The sequence below is a fragment of the Augochlora pura genome, chromosome 10 (assembly GCF_028453695.1).
Source record: "Augochlora pura isolate Apur16 chromosome 10, APUR_v2.2.1, whole genome shotgun sequence".
Classification (NCBI taxonomy): Eukaryota; Metazoa; Arthropoda; class Insecta; order Hymenoptera; family Halictidae; genus Augochlora; species Augochlora pura.
In genome coordinates, this window is record NC_135781.1 from 15,625,239 (window position 1) to 15,641,556 (window position 16,318).

General features: G+C 43.2%; 1 protein-coding gene across 1 annotated transcript in view; it reads right to left on the reverse strand.

The window, feature by feature from the left end:
- Nucleotides 1-4,366, reverse strand: part of LOC144475568 (protein Fe65 homolog) — a 290,011-nt gene extending 285,645 nt beyond the window's left edge. Inside the window, exon 1 of the mRNA XM_078191582.1 lies at nt 4,217-4,366. The gene's annotated coding sequence lies outside the window, so the exon portion shown is untranslated. The remainder of the gene's footprint in view (nt 1-4,216) is intronic.
- Nucleotides 4,367-16,318: the final 11,952 nt, after the last annotated feature.

Consider the following 16,318-nt stretch of genomic DNA (forward strand, 5'->3'; position numbering starts at 1 on the left):
AAGGAGTGCTGTGTATTCTTACCGCTGGCAAAGTTACATAGCACCAAGAAATTGCCGGTCCGATATTTAAGAAGTTGAAAACAACATCCAAACGTTCACAAGTGGAACCGTTGCCGATTTCAACAACAGGGCATAGCGGAATTTTTTAATATAAACTTGGTTTATACTCCGGAAATATTCGTAACAAGCAAATTTTGAGGACACTTTAAATTGGTATGACTGTAATAAATAGAGATCCATTATAATATCTGTGTTTAGCAAAATTTTGAGACTGAGTCCTTTGGAAAACCAGGTTTGGGTGTTTGAACAATTTACAAATCCTTGCAAAACTTTTATGTTATCGCCTCCTGTTTGATTTTTTCCTAAATCAAATCTATGAGAAATAAGTAAGTATTAGTACAGATTGTTATAGTTTATTTGTTACTAATTGATATGTTTACGTAACTCGTAGCTTTGTGTAACTTCATATTCTCTTTACGTATTTGTTACCACTACGTATACATATTTACAAAAGTTCGTATTTTCGTAGCTTATTTTATGAAACTCGGGACGAAGGAAAAATTTCTTCCTCTGGATATAGTATCCTTCTTCGAACTGAAAATAATATAAAATAATAGATATACCCGGGCTCGTTTATTTTTGAAACCTGTTTGCAGAAAATATGAAAGAAATGATGCAGCTGAACTGGTTCAGATATTGCAAACGAAATGACAAAGTATAACTCAAATAAAACGAAGTGAAAGGTCACGCGAGATATTAAAATTTCTCTGGGACTTGTGATATTTTTATACAATTTGTAACAGTAGACAATATAATCACGTTTGCCAACAAATTAAAAGTACAATGCAAGCAAATTACCGCATCGAATAAACCAAAAATTTTAACAATCAACGGATAAACTATTTAACGAAAACATAAATTGGATAAAAACCAGTAGCAAATTTCACATAATGCACGTTTCCCGTGCATCCGAACTTTTAGTGTAATGAACGTAGCGTCGAGGAACACTCTATTTCCACGGATCTCGCAGTACTGAATAATACAATAGCCCATTGTTTGATGAAGAGTAATAAATTCCTAAACATTTCTTCGACAGAGCGATGCCGCGTCATCGTTGGTTACTAAACATCTGGTTCAACGGGAGAGTAATATATTTTTCGAAGTCGACATCTTCGAGTTAGCGAGCCCTACGTGGCACAAAGAAGACAACGCGGAGGGGCTGATAGACTTTACAGTTTCCTCTTAATTAGAACACAGTACCCAGATGTACAGCACGAGGATCTTCTTCTCCGTGACCCGCATACACCGTTTGAAAATTTCCCCGTGGACTAGGGGCGAGGCGGCGCACGGCGCTGCGCGGTGCGGGACGTGAGATCACGTGTGATCGAGCGACAAAGGTGACTGCCAGGACAAAGGAGAACAGGTAGTGGATTTAATCGAATCAGCCGTAAGGTTTCTGTGTCTGTTAACAGCATTCCCAAAAATCGAACGATAGAAGTCGGCGCCTCCCGTTTCTTCGGGACCGACATCTTAATTAAATTATAGGCAGCCCATTTACCGACGATGCGTGCCCCGGGACAGAGGCAACAAGAGGAACGATGGCGAACGAGAGGGAAAAAGAGGAATTCCGTCTGTCGAACTTATAAATGATCGTCCCTCGTCCCGATTTCATTTCACGAGCCGTCGCACATCTAGACGCTTGCTACCTCCCGCTCATAATTGTCATAACTTCCTGCATTCTCCTCGGCCTTTCGCGTCGCCCTCTGTTTCCCTTTCCCTTTCCCGCTTCCGTTTTCGCGATTCGACTGCCGCAGATAGACGAAGACATTACAAATAAATTGCTGAGGCGCGTTGGCGTCTGATAAAGTATCTTCGGCGAGGCAATATTAGCAAAGCGGACTGCGGCAATAACTCTCCTCGCGGCCGATCGAAAATTTCAAGCTCGCGACGGCTGAGTTATTCGCGCGACGAGTCCGCTCGGTGAGAACGCGAAGCTCCCCCAATCCGAAGGCGCGACCTAAACCGTCTCTTCTGCCTCCGGCCCGTTCGATTTCCTCTCAAAGGGCCGGCCAATGAGATTTCCGAAGAACGGCCGGGCTCCGAAAGTTAAACGGGCAAATTTCCGCGCAGGGACGAAGTAACGAATTTCGGGAAACATTAGGCTCCCTTCGTGACGGGGCAAAAGGTCGGTCCGTCAGGGGGAGGATGAAGCCGGCGTTGGGTTAAGGTCAGAGTGAGCGTCCGATTCAAGATCGTCCTGTAACCGATCGTAAGGGGATCGTGCGCGCGCGAGATGTCGTGGAGGGCCGGCGGACTTGCGAGAGAGAGGGAGAGAAAGAGAGAGAGAGAGAGAGACCGAGACAACGGCGAAAGGTGAAAGAGGAGAGCGAGAGAGAGTGGAGTATTGACGTTGTGCCGCTTTTAAATATTGCATCCAAGTCACGTTCAGGACCGTATCCTCTCCACCCCCAAGCCTGAGCCCAATGCCCCCACCGTCAACCTCGAGTCACCCCCTCCCCCTTTTCCCGACCCTACCAGCCAAGCGGCTGGGCCGAACGTCGCATAACTACCGCAAGGTTTCCAGGGAGACAAAGGAAAAGCCTGGAGGAAAGAAGACAGGAACGCCGACCTGGCCAGAAGGGAAGAAAGAAACAAGGGGAGGATCCAGGGAAGAAAAAACATTTGTGGCCAGTCTCTTTCTCCCGCGGCACGGCGCAAAGAAGGTAACGAAAAACAAAAAAGCACAAAAAAGTGGGAGAACGAAGGGAGGTAGCAAAAAATAATGCACGTAGAGGCGGCGGCTCGGACATTTGTGCGGGAGATACGTTCGACGCGTTGAGAGAATGGGAACGAAGAACGGGAGGGAGAGAGATAAGAGAGAAAAAAAGAGACCGCGGTGCTACTCCCTTTGTCATCCCTCGGCCCTTTGTCGGCGCTGCGATTGTCATTAGAGTCATTTTCTAAACGATTTATCCAGCGCACGCGAGTGGCTGAACGAGATGAAGGATTCGCGTGCGTTGACGGAGCGACGATCGATCGGGCGATGCACGGTGTCATCGAACAGAAGTGGATCGAGATCGCGTTCGCCAAGTTGTACTGCACTGCGTAAAAACTTCCGGACGGGAAAGGAGGTAAGGAAATCGACCGCTCGAGTTGGCTGACCTTTATCCCGATCCCCTTCCGCGATCCTCGAGCATCGCTCCTGCCTATCGATCCCGGCCTGATCGACGCGTCGAACAATTTATTTTCCCCCGTTTCGGAGTAGGACTCGACCCTACTCGCGAGAGAGAACAACTGCAGCCACTTCCGAGTATCGACCTGCCGCAACGAAAATATATAAAATTCTCGCCTCCTCTGTCTCGAGACACGGATCTCCAGACCAGGCGCGCGTCGACCATGTCCTCACGGTGCCAGTCGACTTATCTTATCGACTATCGGGGCCAAATTAACCGTGTCAAGGACGGAAATTAAGGTATTGACCTCCGCGGAGGGTGAAGCGGAAAGTGTGTCACCGTATAAGCTCTTAGTTTCAAAATGTTCAAACTCCACCCGTATTAAACTGCGCGATCTTTACAATTCTTTCGAGTTATTACGTCGAACAGATGCATAAAAGAAAAACCACAGAATCGCGTGGAAAAGATCAAGTTAAAATCGACCGGAAGTGGAGCAGCAATGCGATAAGGTATCGACTTAACAATGGAGGGCCGCCACGGTTGCTCGTGACCGCAGAAAATCGTCCGGCGAGTGTATAAAAAATCAACGACGCATCGTTAACATGAAAATAAGTTTTTATTTTTGCAGGCCATAAAAATAGTGGCCGACCGTACGGCGAGTTAATGTCGACCCAAACAGGAAACCCGTGACACCTTTCCGCGAGGAAATCGAGCACGAGAGTTACCTGGTAGCGCGTAACGCACGCACAGGGTTTCGCGCGCAATTATAAATTGACCCAGCCGTTGTGACCACGTTGTCTCGCGCGAAACATCGTGGAGAACCGAGGCAAACGCGAACCTCCCCCGTCGGACGGTGAAGGCTGTGTAACATTCGACCTTAAAAATTTCGCGCGAAACTGTCGGTCGTCGCGCGAGCGGATTTATAGAGCGGGCCAGTTCAAAGGGAACGTTCGGGCGGCGGTTTGAAATGCGTGACGCGTCTCGAGCGAGTCGCGAATCGGCCGCAAGCGGTTCGCGAAAGAAAAACTAACAAGTCCACTTACCCTATTTGGGAGGCGGGAGCGTTTTCTTCCCTGATCATTCAAAGGGAATCGGCCGCGCGTCAGCTGTCTTATACTGGTTCTATTTCTCCTTGGGGGTGACTGATGCGAAACGGTTCACCGTGCTCTCGGACACTATAAACGAGGAGGAACAGGAGCGCGTAGCGAAGGAGCGGAGAGAATACGTGCGACACTAACGTTAGACACGGGTGCGAGAGCGGAGGGAGCGACACGCAGCGCCAGGACAAGGTTAGAAACGCAGAAATGCCTCGGTAACGAGCGCAGAGCGGAACGTCTAGTTCGCCTCGAGGGCGTCGCGGCGCTGCCAGGCGACGATGCGACCGCGTTCCTACGATCCCCCCACGAATCTGTCCCCCGTTTCGTGGCTTTCTCCCGCGCAAACGCTATTGGCCACCCCCTACGATCCTCCCACCAACCGACGGACTCTCGAGGTACGTCGGTATTTCGACCAACCTGCCGTTCGCTAATTTCCACGATTACCCACCTCCTACCCCCCGTAACAACTATCGAAACGATCTTCCAAAATTTTCTACCACCGATCCACCCTACGCCGAACCGCTCCTCTCCTCAACCCCTCCTAACCGTACCGCTACCCGTTCACCTTTCACGCGACAATGACCGCTCGTTAATTACCACTGTCTTTAACGCCCGTTTAAGTAACTGCACAACAACTTCCGAATTGCCGCCATTTCGAACTGCATAGACCGTTATCCACGTACGCTATTGCTGCTTCGGTGGGCTTTTATTGAACTATTAGCGCGCGAATTTTTACCGCGCGTGAGCTGCTGTTTCGCGAACAATACTGGTGACTTCGTGAGTAGTGAGTTAATGTGATTTTTTGTGGGGAATATGGTCCCGTGCTTGTTGTTCTAGCTACACTTTTAATTTGCTGATGGAAACGGTGAATTTAGAAAAGTGTCCGTTCTTAGAAGATTAATGAAGATCGTGAGTTATGTGAGTTTGTTAATATATGAGAATATGAAGTATTCCGAGTCATAAATTGCGTGGGAAATAAAGTTCAGCTTAGGTAACTAAAATATTAGTACTTGAATAGCCCCGAGTGATCTGCTTAGTTCAAAATTTCATAATTAATTTGGAACATATAGTTACATTCCACAGAAATACATACATAATCTCGATTAGCAAATTTGTTACACGCTAATGTTATGGCTAAACTATAATGTGAATATTAATGTTAGTATTTACCGCTGTATTTATCATTAACATTGTTGGCTATAACTTGGGTTTACATATTCCTACCATCAGTTTGAAGGTTTAGAGAATAAAAATGCTACTACTGTTTCATCAAATATTTGGTCGGCTGTTTACGTAGTTGTTTAAGTAAGCATTTAAATAATAAAGAACTTTGCTGTAGTTTCTATAACATCGTTTGCTATTAAATGCGGTTATAGACACGCGGTTTGCCAAGAAATTACGTGCTACAACATTATACTGCCATTCTTACGTAGGATACGCAGGAACGTCGCGTTTAACCCAACAATATAATGAATTTGACCCCTTATGGTCCATTAGTATACTCGGTTCACTGGTAACATCGAAAGGTTAGAACGTTATGATGCTATAGATAGATATATGCAGGAACTTTATGCATCGTACGCGTAAAAATTTTCAAAAAATTACTAAAATGCAAACTTCAATAATACCTCATATAGTTTCGCTTTTAGTTTGCTAATTAAAAATCATCTGAGAAATAATTTAATTTTATTAATTATTATCCATGAAATTTAAAGTTACAAAAAGCTTAATTCTATTAAATTTTATCTAAATTTTTATATGAAATGGTATTTTTGGTTGTAATTAAAAGCACTCGGTAGAAAACATGTTTTGTTTATTATAAATTATGCAGTACAGGTAGGGGTTCCAAGTAGGTCACTGCTGAAAATTTGATGATCAATATTCACGTAAGGGGAGCCTCCCCTGATCTCGATAATTTTTTAATTTGTTGCCAAGGCCATCATTCTGAGCAGTGTTATGAAGGTGCTAGTTAGGGCTCGTCGTTTATTAAATATTTATTATCAATAACAGCTTACCCTGAAGCATATTATTTTCTGGATCCTGTCTACTTTAACAAAGTTTAATAGTATAGTAAACCAGTAAAAAGTCTACTTATGGTGAAAAAATTATCGAAATAAAGAATATAGAAATTTTCAAACTCAATAAATCGGATAGAAAATAGTTTAAGCGTAAAGTGATTAACTGAACTGCGATTTCTCTTATAAAATCAGAATTTTGTGATTACGTCATAGGTTAATTAACGTGATCAAGAACGTGCGTGGGGGTACACTTTCCAATATTTAAATATATCGAAAGTTCACATTCGAATGCAACCAAGGGCACTGTTTATAAAATTCATCATTTTCGGTATAAGGTTGTTTACGGTGCCGGATGCTTCTCACAGTTGCAAATTAGATAATTGAACGGTTGAACGCATGAAACACCGCAACATTAAATATTTAGAATCGTTCCGAAATCACTGTGAACGAAACATCAATCCCGTAGGCGGTGGGCGCATCCGTTGACGTCGATCGCTGAGTGCCTTGAAATAATTTCATATTAATTATTCGGATTCGACCGCATTTTGCGCGCTACGGCAGTCATAACGGATCCAGATGTCGTTATGAAATTACAATTGAAACGCACGGCCCGGTGTAATGCGGGTCCGTGGCAACGAACGGGCCAACAAAATACGATAAAATCAGCGACTCTATGAAAACTGAGGAGCTTACGTGTGCAACGACCGACCGGTACCCCCGGATAATCGGAATCCCGTTAATGATTCTAATAGACAATGGGTTTAGGAGGCGAGGCACGAACCGTATTTGTGTACTCGCCAGGAAGAGGGTGAACCGTGCAAAAGTGAATCCGCGGCCTCATGGCTCGCGCGCTTTCTCTACGACAGCCCTGTAAAAATCAATACCAGTTGTTACGCGGTGCCTGCAATATAATGTTTATCTTATGATTTTTTCAATATATGTATCAATTCCGCTACCGTTTCTGTTGAAACGCGGCCCGGCCGCTAGCGGGGTGTTGTCCGCGATAACTCGTATTGCCCGGCTCGCTAAGCAAACTCAATCACGAATGAACCGCCGCAAGGTTAAATAACGACACGTTCAAATTTCATCATAAAGCCAGATAAACGAGCGATGTTTATCGAACACTCGCTATTCATCGAATTCTTTTTATAGCGATGGCGGAATCGTTTGTGAAATGCCCGGCTTAGAAATACACGAAGACCTGAATTACCTGGGGAAAAATACAATCTCTCTCTATTCAGCCGAAACATTTGAATAGTAACGAATTTTATTATACATTGCAATTTCAGTTTTAAAGAATTTTTAGATAACTGAAAAATATTTGAACAATTTTGGTTACGCTCTTAACATTAATTTTATCAAAACGGTATTATATTTTTTAGCTTTAATTTGTTGAAATCGTGGAAACTTTTTAATAGGAAAAAATGGAGTAAATTTCTTGGTTTAAGCATACGTTATAATAAAATACGAGAAGTTGAAATAAGTACAATCTTATTATTCTGATTATTCTTATTATTCTTATAAACTTTATAAAAGTATCCTTCTTTTATTTCAAAAATTGTTATTACATTCTGTAATTAAAGTGTTCTTCCATACGTATGTATGCAACATTACAAACAATGGCCAGTGAATAGGTAGAATAATTTTGTTCAATCCAATGCAATTTAGATAGAATGAAAAAGTATTGCATAAATTTATTCCACGTTATTACTGTTCGGAGGCGCAGGGAAGGCCAAAATGGGCACAGAAAAACAATTGGTACGCGTTTTTCCTTGCCCGCCGACGTTTCCGCTATTCCAAATTAAATACGACGACGTGCCGGTGGCGTTTACAAATACTCCGCGATCTCGGACTTGTTAATTATTCCGACCGGTAGGTCAGACAGAAGCGATTACCCGTCGAGTCGTGAAAAAAAGTACAATTTCGCAAGTAATTTTGCGTATTGCGCCCTCAGGCTGCCGTTTATTTATTAAACCAGTCAGTGGCATGAACCTCTTTAAATCACGCGTATCCCTCGAGTGCCCCTGTCCCTCTAATATTTATTAATCTCATTCGAGCTGACCACCCTCGCCGGGAGCACGCACTCGGTATTGAACGTTCGTCTGGAATCATTCGGTGTAATTTCAGACGGGTTCTTCTTGGCAGATGATCTCGCCGTATATCCATGATCGATGGATCCATGAATGTAACCCACGACTTATATATTTTGTAGAAGATAGTTGACATTCATGATCACAGATAATTAACCCCTTGCCGCATTTTATCGAAGCCGACTAGTGATGGTAATTTCTAATAATAAACTATTACAAAATAAATAATATAAATAATGAGATAAAATAGTGTTCTCTTAACATGAATTTAATCATTCCAGTAAATGTAGGTGCGCAATAAATATGCCGCTTCTTTTACTTTGAAAAAATGAATACAATTGAAAAGGTTCTAGTCGTAAGGATTATGGTAAGGAATAAACGGTATCATTTATACCAAAATTTGTTCACCTATTTCGTTGTCTGTAATCAGGAAATGAGGGCTTCCTGAAGTCATTTGAAGTAACTTTTTCCTTAGTGCAAATGTGATCCGCGGTTTCGTTTATGAGTTGTTAATGAAAAACTGTGGCCAATGAGAGACGAGATTAGCTAGCGCAAAGCGGTCAGCCAATGGGCGGAACTGGGCCTTCAATCGCTTGTTGATTTGGTGTAAGTTACTTCAAGTGACCTAGAATCCCTCCACTTCCTGATTGTGAGTAACATTTGGAACATCTTGTATAAAGAGGTTTATACATATAATAAATATTCATATTCATATAATATTCATATAATAAAATTATATGAAACATAGTTCTTCGAAAAATACTTAACACATATCTTTTTTATTAGCCATCGTCAACATCGCAGGAATGGAGATCGCACTCAAATCTGATGGCCATAGACACGTTTTTTGAAGTTCTGGATAAGACTAGAATTCATGACGTAAATTGTTTCATTAAGAGCCAGAGAAAATAATGCGGATTGACTTCTAAAGAAACAATGAGAAAAACAAGTAGAATCAATTTTTTTTATTCCTAATTGCATCGTCTATTTAATTATGTCTTACGTAAACTTCATTAAAATCGACTTGTGTAACCCCGATCCACCCTTTCTTAATTAAAAATGCCTTAGTCCCGGTTTGCAAAACAATTAGAATAAAAAAAGGTTCCATAGACATAAGAAGCGCACACCCGTAACGCGATCCTCATTCAGCGTCACAATAGCCTTGTTTGTCGCGGCCAATTTGCGGAGCGTTAGCCCTGACGGGACTATAAAACGGCTAAGAATTCCTCGCGCGTCGAAAACACGGCGTTATATAAACTCGACACGCGGGTACATTAAAGTTGCATAAAATTAATTAACGTGCCGCTGCGCTTGACAGGAAATTAACAACCATTGTGTCTATCAATTTATTAGGTTCAGCCGCGCACGGTTCACAGCCTGAAAGCGTGCACGGACATTAAACGATTATATTTTCGAGCCGGTCGGTCGGCTGGCCCGTGCAAGCGAGCCGCGCGCTGATCGGGGTCGCCGAGGCCGGTTTACACGTCAAAGTTTACCAAAGGTTCTTCAGGGCCGATGCACCGAACCTTCCCATCGTCCGGTGAACATTACCATCCTGGACACTGTGCTCATTATCGCTTGCGCGGCTATAAAGCTCGGCTACACCCGGAATACTAAACAACAGGCAATCCTTATCGACGTGTTCCGTAATATACACCCCCGACCATAACTATCCAGACACTTACGGCAGACCCACGATTATCCGAACCGCTGATGTCTGAATTCTCCAGTAACTGAATACGCGCGTACGTATATGTATAGAGTTCAGTCCAACGTGGTCCGTGTGCAACAAGATTTATCGATTAAGTTAGTTACGATTTCGCCTAGCTTTATAGCTGGTTGTGGATTAAATATAATTATGTGATTGAAATTAAAATACAGAAGTAGCTTTGATACATTACTTTAAAGTTGACCTCAATTCTTCCGCTTCTGCCGTTCAATTAACAAAAATATAAAGTTAGGTGGATATGTGAACAGATGACAGTGTACTAATTTGACAAAATAATAAAAATTCGTTCATGGAACTCCATTATAAATAGATGACTGTTCTGTCATACGAACACGTGTATTTTACGCGTTATTTTTGGATCTTACAAGTAATACATACAGTATTGTTATTACTATTAATATAATTATTATTATTATTACTGTTATACATATTATTGATAATATTAATATTACTATTACTATTATTACTATATATACAGTATATACAGTAGAGTGAATAAACAACCAACAGCAAATTTTTTAAGAGTTGCACTTTAATAACTGCAATTGGAGAAATATATACATTATTCATCATTGTGAGAATCATTATGTATAATATTGGTCTGGTAAATTGATTTACAATAAAACATCCCGTAGACAATTTGGGAGGTCTAACTGTTACAGTCATATGTGAAATAGTAATTAAAGTTGTTTAGAACAACAATTATCAATTATATTTTCTATGTTAGATTGACTTTTAGAATCTCGTATATCTACCAAAGTATCCGGATACATTGCAGTCGAGAAGAACATAATCTCAGTTGCAGTATCATTTACACACATTCCTCCCAACTGAAACAACCGTTTTAAAACTGCACATCGCAAAAACCCAACAACTTGGTAAAACCCCGATCTCTCCATTATTTGCACGTGTCCTAAAACCTGTAGCCATTGGCGCAGTGCCGCGCGTTAACATCTCCGCGATATAGTAACACATGTACTTATAGAAATAGTTGCAACGAAGCGACATATAGGTGCGCGCGTGAATGCCGTCCCGTCCGGACAGAATGGGGCGAACCAAGGCGAGCGCATTAGGGGTGGGTGATTGTAATTTCACACATGACGTAACGCACCGCCCCACCCCAATTTTCTGCCGTCGCCGCCCCCCGCGTCGCCACCACCCGCGCCGTTGTATTTTGGTTTCGTACATAGAACATATGCGTATCCACACATACCGGCGAGAGGATAATCCTCTCTCCCTGCAACGCCCTCACCCTCTCCCGCTTCTTCGTTTTGTCCCGGCGTATCTTCTCGTCTCTCTTCGTCTATCCGGCTCGACGGATCTCGCCTCGCGCGCTCTTTCCACGTGCCGCTAGTACCACCGCGGAACCGCAACCGTGTCGGTAGCGACAGCCAAACTGATGGTTCCGTGCTGATTAGAATTTTCGGTCGAGAGCGCGACACCGATAGTTGCGAGAGGAAGCGGGCGGAATCGACTCGCGAGCCTTGTCTTTATCGAACCGCCACCGGGCCGACATTACCAAATTCTGTGTACGGTTAGACACGCGACCTGCTGCCGCTGACTTGCTTTATCAAGACCAGTTCATTACGCGTAAGTGAATGGAGGGTCACATCGGGGGATAATTGGGACGACGTCGCTCATTGTCGACAGTGCAGCTGTGCTTTGGATTCAAAGTTATTTTCCCACTGACAGCTTAAACTTTATCGCTAATGAAAATTTTAGAGCACGAGGCCTCTAGAGCTACGTGGCTCATGGATCATTCCCGATCTTTGTTGAATTATAGAAATGTGCAACGTAATATGCTGCTCAAATTTGTCTTTAGATTGAAATATAGAGGCTGAGAAATTGCACTGGTAGTTACCGACGACAATTGGGAATGTAAATAGAAAAAACTGAGGTTCAAGCATATCTTAATAAAAGTCTTGATGACGTCATTTACATAATGTAAAGATGACGCGTCAAATATTTTAAACCGTGAGTCTGTGAGTTAATATAAATCAAAGAACGACTTTTCTTTTAACTCGTGTGGCATTTGATGTTTCGGCCACGTCAACAAATTAGAAAGATGAAACTTTTCACTAAGATGAAATGTTATGTAGTCTATTCTTCAATTCTTGATAACATTACCAGACAGATTCGAGCGAAAGTGACCCCGAGGCCTTCTTGTATTTCCACTCCGATTAACTCACAAACAATCCGGTCGCACCCGTGCCTCTGAAAACACCGCTGGAGGTTACTTGGCCCGACCCTCCCCCCCCCTTCTCCACATTTGACTTCAAACATGCGACGTCAAATCGCACCGCAACTCTCTCTCTCTTTCTTTCTCTCTCATATTCAAGTGCACGCCATTCGCATCCTACACTTATTAACCCCTTGCGGTACTTTAACGAGTCAGACTCGTGATGGAGACTTATAACAATAAGCTGTTAGGTATGAATGTTCATTGGTTCGAAATTTACAAAAATTAAATACTGATGTTAAGTTTATAATATTGAATTTCTATGTTTTTACTATTGAATATCTGTTTATAATGTTCAGATAAAATAACATAAACCTACTTTGTACTATCTATTTTGTGAAATGCGAGCAAAATAAGCAAATGTACGCCGCCTCACGGGTATGACACGTATGACTCACCGGTGAGTCAAGCCGGCGTCAACGTGTTAAGTAGGAATCAAATTTTATTCCCTTGCCACCAATATTTAAACATTCTCTTAGATGTAAGCACGCGATAAATATAAAATACCTTCTTCTTCTAAGAAATTAGTGCGATCGAAAAAATTCTAATCGTAGTAATTGTAAAGAAAATGGTACCGCAAGGGGTTAATAATTAAAAACCGCCCTGTTTCAATAACATCGACCCGCGTTAATTTGATCAGGAAAGAGGGTAAACAGTGATATACCACAGGAAAAATGTCAAGGCGCTCGGTAATCGTTGTTGTCTCAGGTTTTTATATTTTCTTCATATTTTTAGGCATTTTAAAGATTGATATACAACTTGACGTGCTTTACTATACAGGGTGAGCCGGATTTCATAGTACAGCCGAACATAAAGTGATTCCTTGTGAAAAATTAGGAAAAGAACTATGTAGTAAGCTATGAAAAACTATATATTATAGTAAACAGAATGTATTTATCATTATCAACGGACAACTAAATCCTTTACAAAGATAAACAAACTTTATGCTCGATTTTCTCGAAAACAGAGCGCCGGATAAAACGTGTTGTACCAAATTTTCTTATTATTTCCGGCCTAGCCTGTATACATATTTGAAATTCGATTCTCTCAGCACATTGCGCTGGAAGCAAAAATAAGACACTTTCTCTAAATTACAATACCAGTCACATTGTCTAACATTATTCTCACATTATACGTATGATATTAGCCCCATTTACTTATATATTTATTTTCAATTTTTATAATTTATTTAACTTTTAATGGTGCGCTAAAGTCATCATTCGATTACAAAGGGTTAACAATGAAACTTCATAGAACAAATTATTGAAATTGCGGCTTCAGGTTGAATTTCGATACTGCTACTCCTAAACGTGTAAACACTCGACTACTTAGTTCAATGTGTCTGCTGCGAGAGAGGCGTATAAGAAGGTCGTGAGCATCAGTGAAACGATTATTTCGAACAGGCAGGTACATACTTCATTACCCCGGAAAAATGCGATGCAAATCTTGATGGTTGTACCAGCTCGACGGTACACGCCAAGAAGTTTGTTCATTAAAAGTACTAGTCGCCGGCGGGATTGTTGATCATGCCCTTAATTAAATGCACTTTATCTTCGCATAGCTTTGGCAATTAATTCCTGCAGAAACTTTGCATAGCTTTGCGCCACATTCGTGGCCCCGCGTTCCCATTTGTTCGCCATTCGGCCGAGACCCGGAGGGTGAAACGAGGTCTGGCTGGGGGTGGCAGGAGGTACGGGTTTCTTTCTGCATAACGGTGCGCGCGAGTCGATGCACCTTGGCCCACGGGCCGTCTTTAAGCATTCATAAGGGTTGTCTGTACATCTCTGGTCTGCCAAATATCTCTTCCCCCCATCCCTTAGACGCCTCTTTCAGTGATATTTAATATCTACAAACTGGCGTTAGCCAGGCGCGAGCGGAGGAGCGAAAGAGAAGAGATGTTGCAACGATGAGAACGGTGTGAGTGGGAAAGAGAGAGAGTGAAGGGATGAGGTTCAGATGGGAGCGCCTTATCAAAAATTAAAATTTCATTCGGCCAGACCGAGCATCTCTATCTACATCCTCGAGGCGGTTTAGAGCTACCGGAAGCGAAAGTACCGGAGCACGGGCAACGCGAGCGAATCTCTAATCGTGAGAAACTAACTTTCGCCCCGCAAAAGTTTCGAGGAGCTATCGTTCGATTCCTTCGTCCTTTCCCCGATCCCGCCGTTTTTGTTCGAATTTATTTCCTCGCCTCTAGCTCTGGATTCGAGCGTACATTTGAATTTATGACCGCCTCTACAATCGATGCCTCGTTACTTTACCTGAGATTCGCGTAAGCCGGTTATCTTTGCCTCGAACCCAACTGCGCGCGCGCGCGCGCACATATACACACACAAACGAGCGATCTCCTGCTTCGATTAATCGAGTAACAACAACGGTCCCGGCTCGATTCTGCGGCGCTTTATAATCGCTTTCATTGTGTCTTCCAGCCGAGCTCGGATTTAATTGCTCATCCCCTTTATCAACGATGTAAATAAGCGCGCCAGATGGAATATGAATTCAACCGTGTCCCGACCGACGGACTTCTGCTTCCTATGTCGGTCACGATAAAAATGCAAAAAAATGTAATTCCAAGACGAGCCCGGGCTCGCTTTTAATTCCGGCTGCGACCGCGCCGAGCAAGCTTTATCGCCGCGTTACAAAGGCTATTAACATCTGTGGGGGGGGGGGGGGGGGGGGATGGCGGAAAAAAGAAGAATTTAGACGCGCAATTACGCGGTCCGATCTCGAGCAAATATTCATTCTATTCGGTCGGAAGAGAAAGAACGGCCGCGAAGGTACAGCGCTCCGCGAGCGGAGTTTCTTTTCTGGTTGGGAGCGCTACGCTGACTGGTAATGCGGAATTAATTGGAACGCCTATAGCAAACAGACAGTGTACATATTTCAACTGACGGTGCAGCGGCGGCCCTGCGAGCAACGTTTGATTAATTCCGTCCGGACAGTTCACTCGAGGTCGATCTTCGACGACACTTTTGTCCCCGATGCGAAGTGTCTGCGTGGTCATGACCCGGCGCGATGTACATACGTGCAAACGGCGCAAATGGAACCAACAGAAATATCTTTAGCGTGCCGCGCGCTTCGACCAGCGATCCGCGAGCGAACCCGCGAACATTACGACCGAGCGGAGGCGGACAGAGAGGGCTGCGGGCCACGAGAAGTGAGACAAACGAGGGTTGAATGGCCGTTTGCAAAATTATTGGGTAGAAAGAGGGAAATCGAGTGCAATCCGTGCGCGGCTAACCACAAATGCCGAACGAATATATTCGTCCCTTTCTCGTTCTCTATCGTACATATATTCGCGTGTCCTCTCTCCGACCTTCCCCCCGCGACCTCCCTTGATACCGCCGCCGCCACTGCTACCACCCTCTCGAATTTCCTCGTCACCCCGGCTCCCCCTCTACAGCGCCTCTCTCTCTCTCTCTCGCGCTCTCCCGCTCTCACTTTCTCTCCCTCTTTCTCTCGCAGGTTGCTCATCGGAAATCATTGCCACGCCGCCAATTGTCAGCTGGTGGTACGGCAGATTGGCTCAGGCGCAAACGCGTTACCTCTGTTGTTCGAGGAGCAGATCGTTAGGGACGCTTTAATACATTCAGTATGAACAATTTAACGTTGATAACGTTAGGCGATCGCATCTGGCGCGTACCATCCTATGTTCTACTTCGTCTCGTCTTCGTCTCGGGACTGAAATCGTCATAACTTGAAAACTTGCTGTACCGACAAGTTACGAGATGAAACGTGCCTTGTTTATCTTTCTAAATGCATAATTTATGTTACATGATTACATAATGTCAATATCGGTTTCTATTATTTTTTATTGATAAATTCATGAGGGTTCTTAACCCCTAACCGTAATATGTATTTTCTTCATAGTTAGAATGATTAGAATTTTCTCGATTATAATAAATTCCCATTTATTGTGTATCTACGTTTACTTAAATATTTAACTACAGATGGCAAGGATTCAAAATTTCA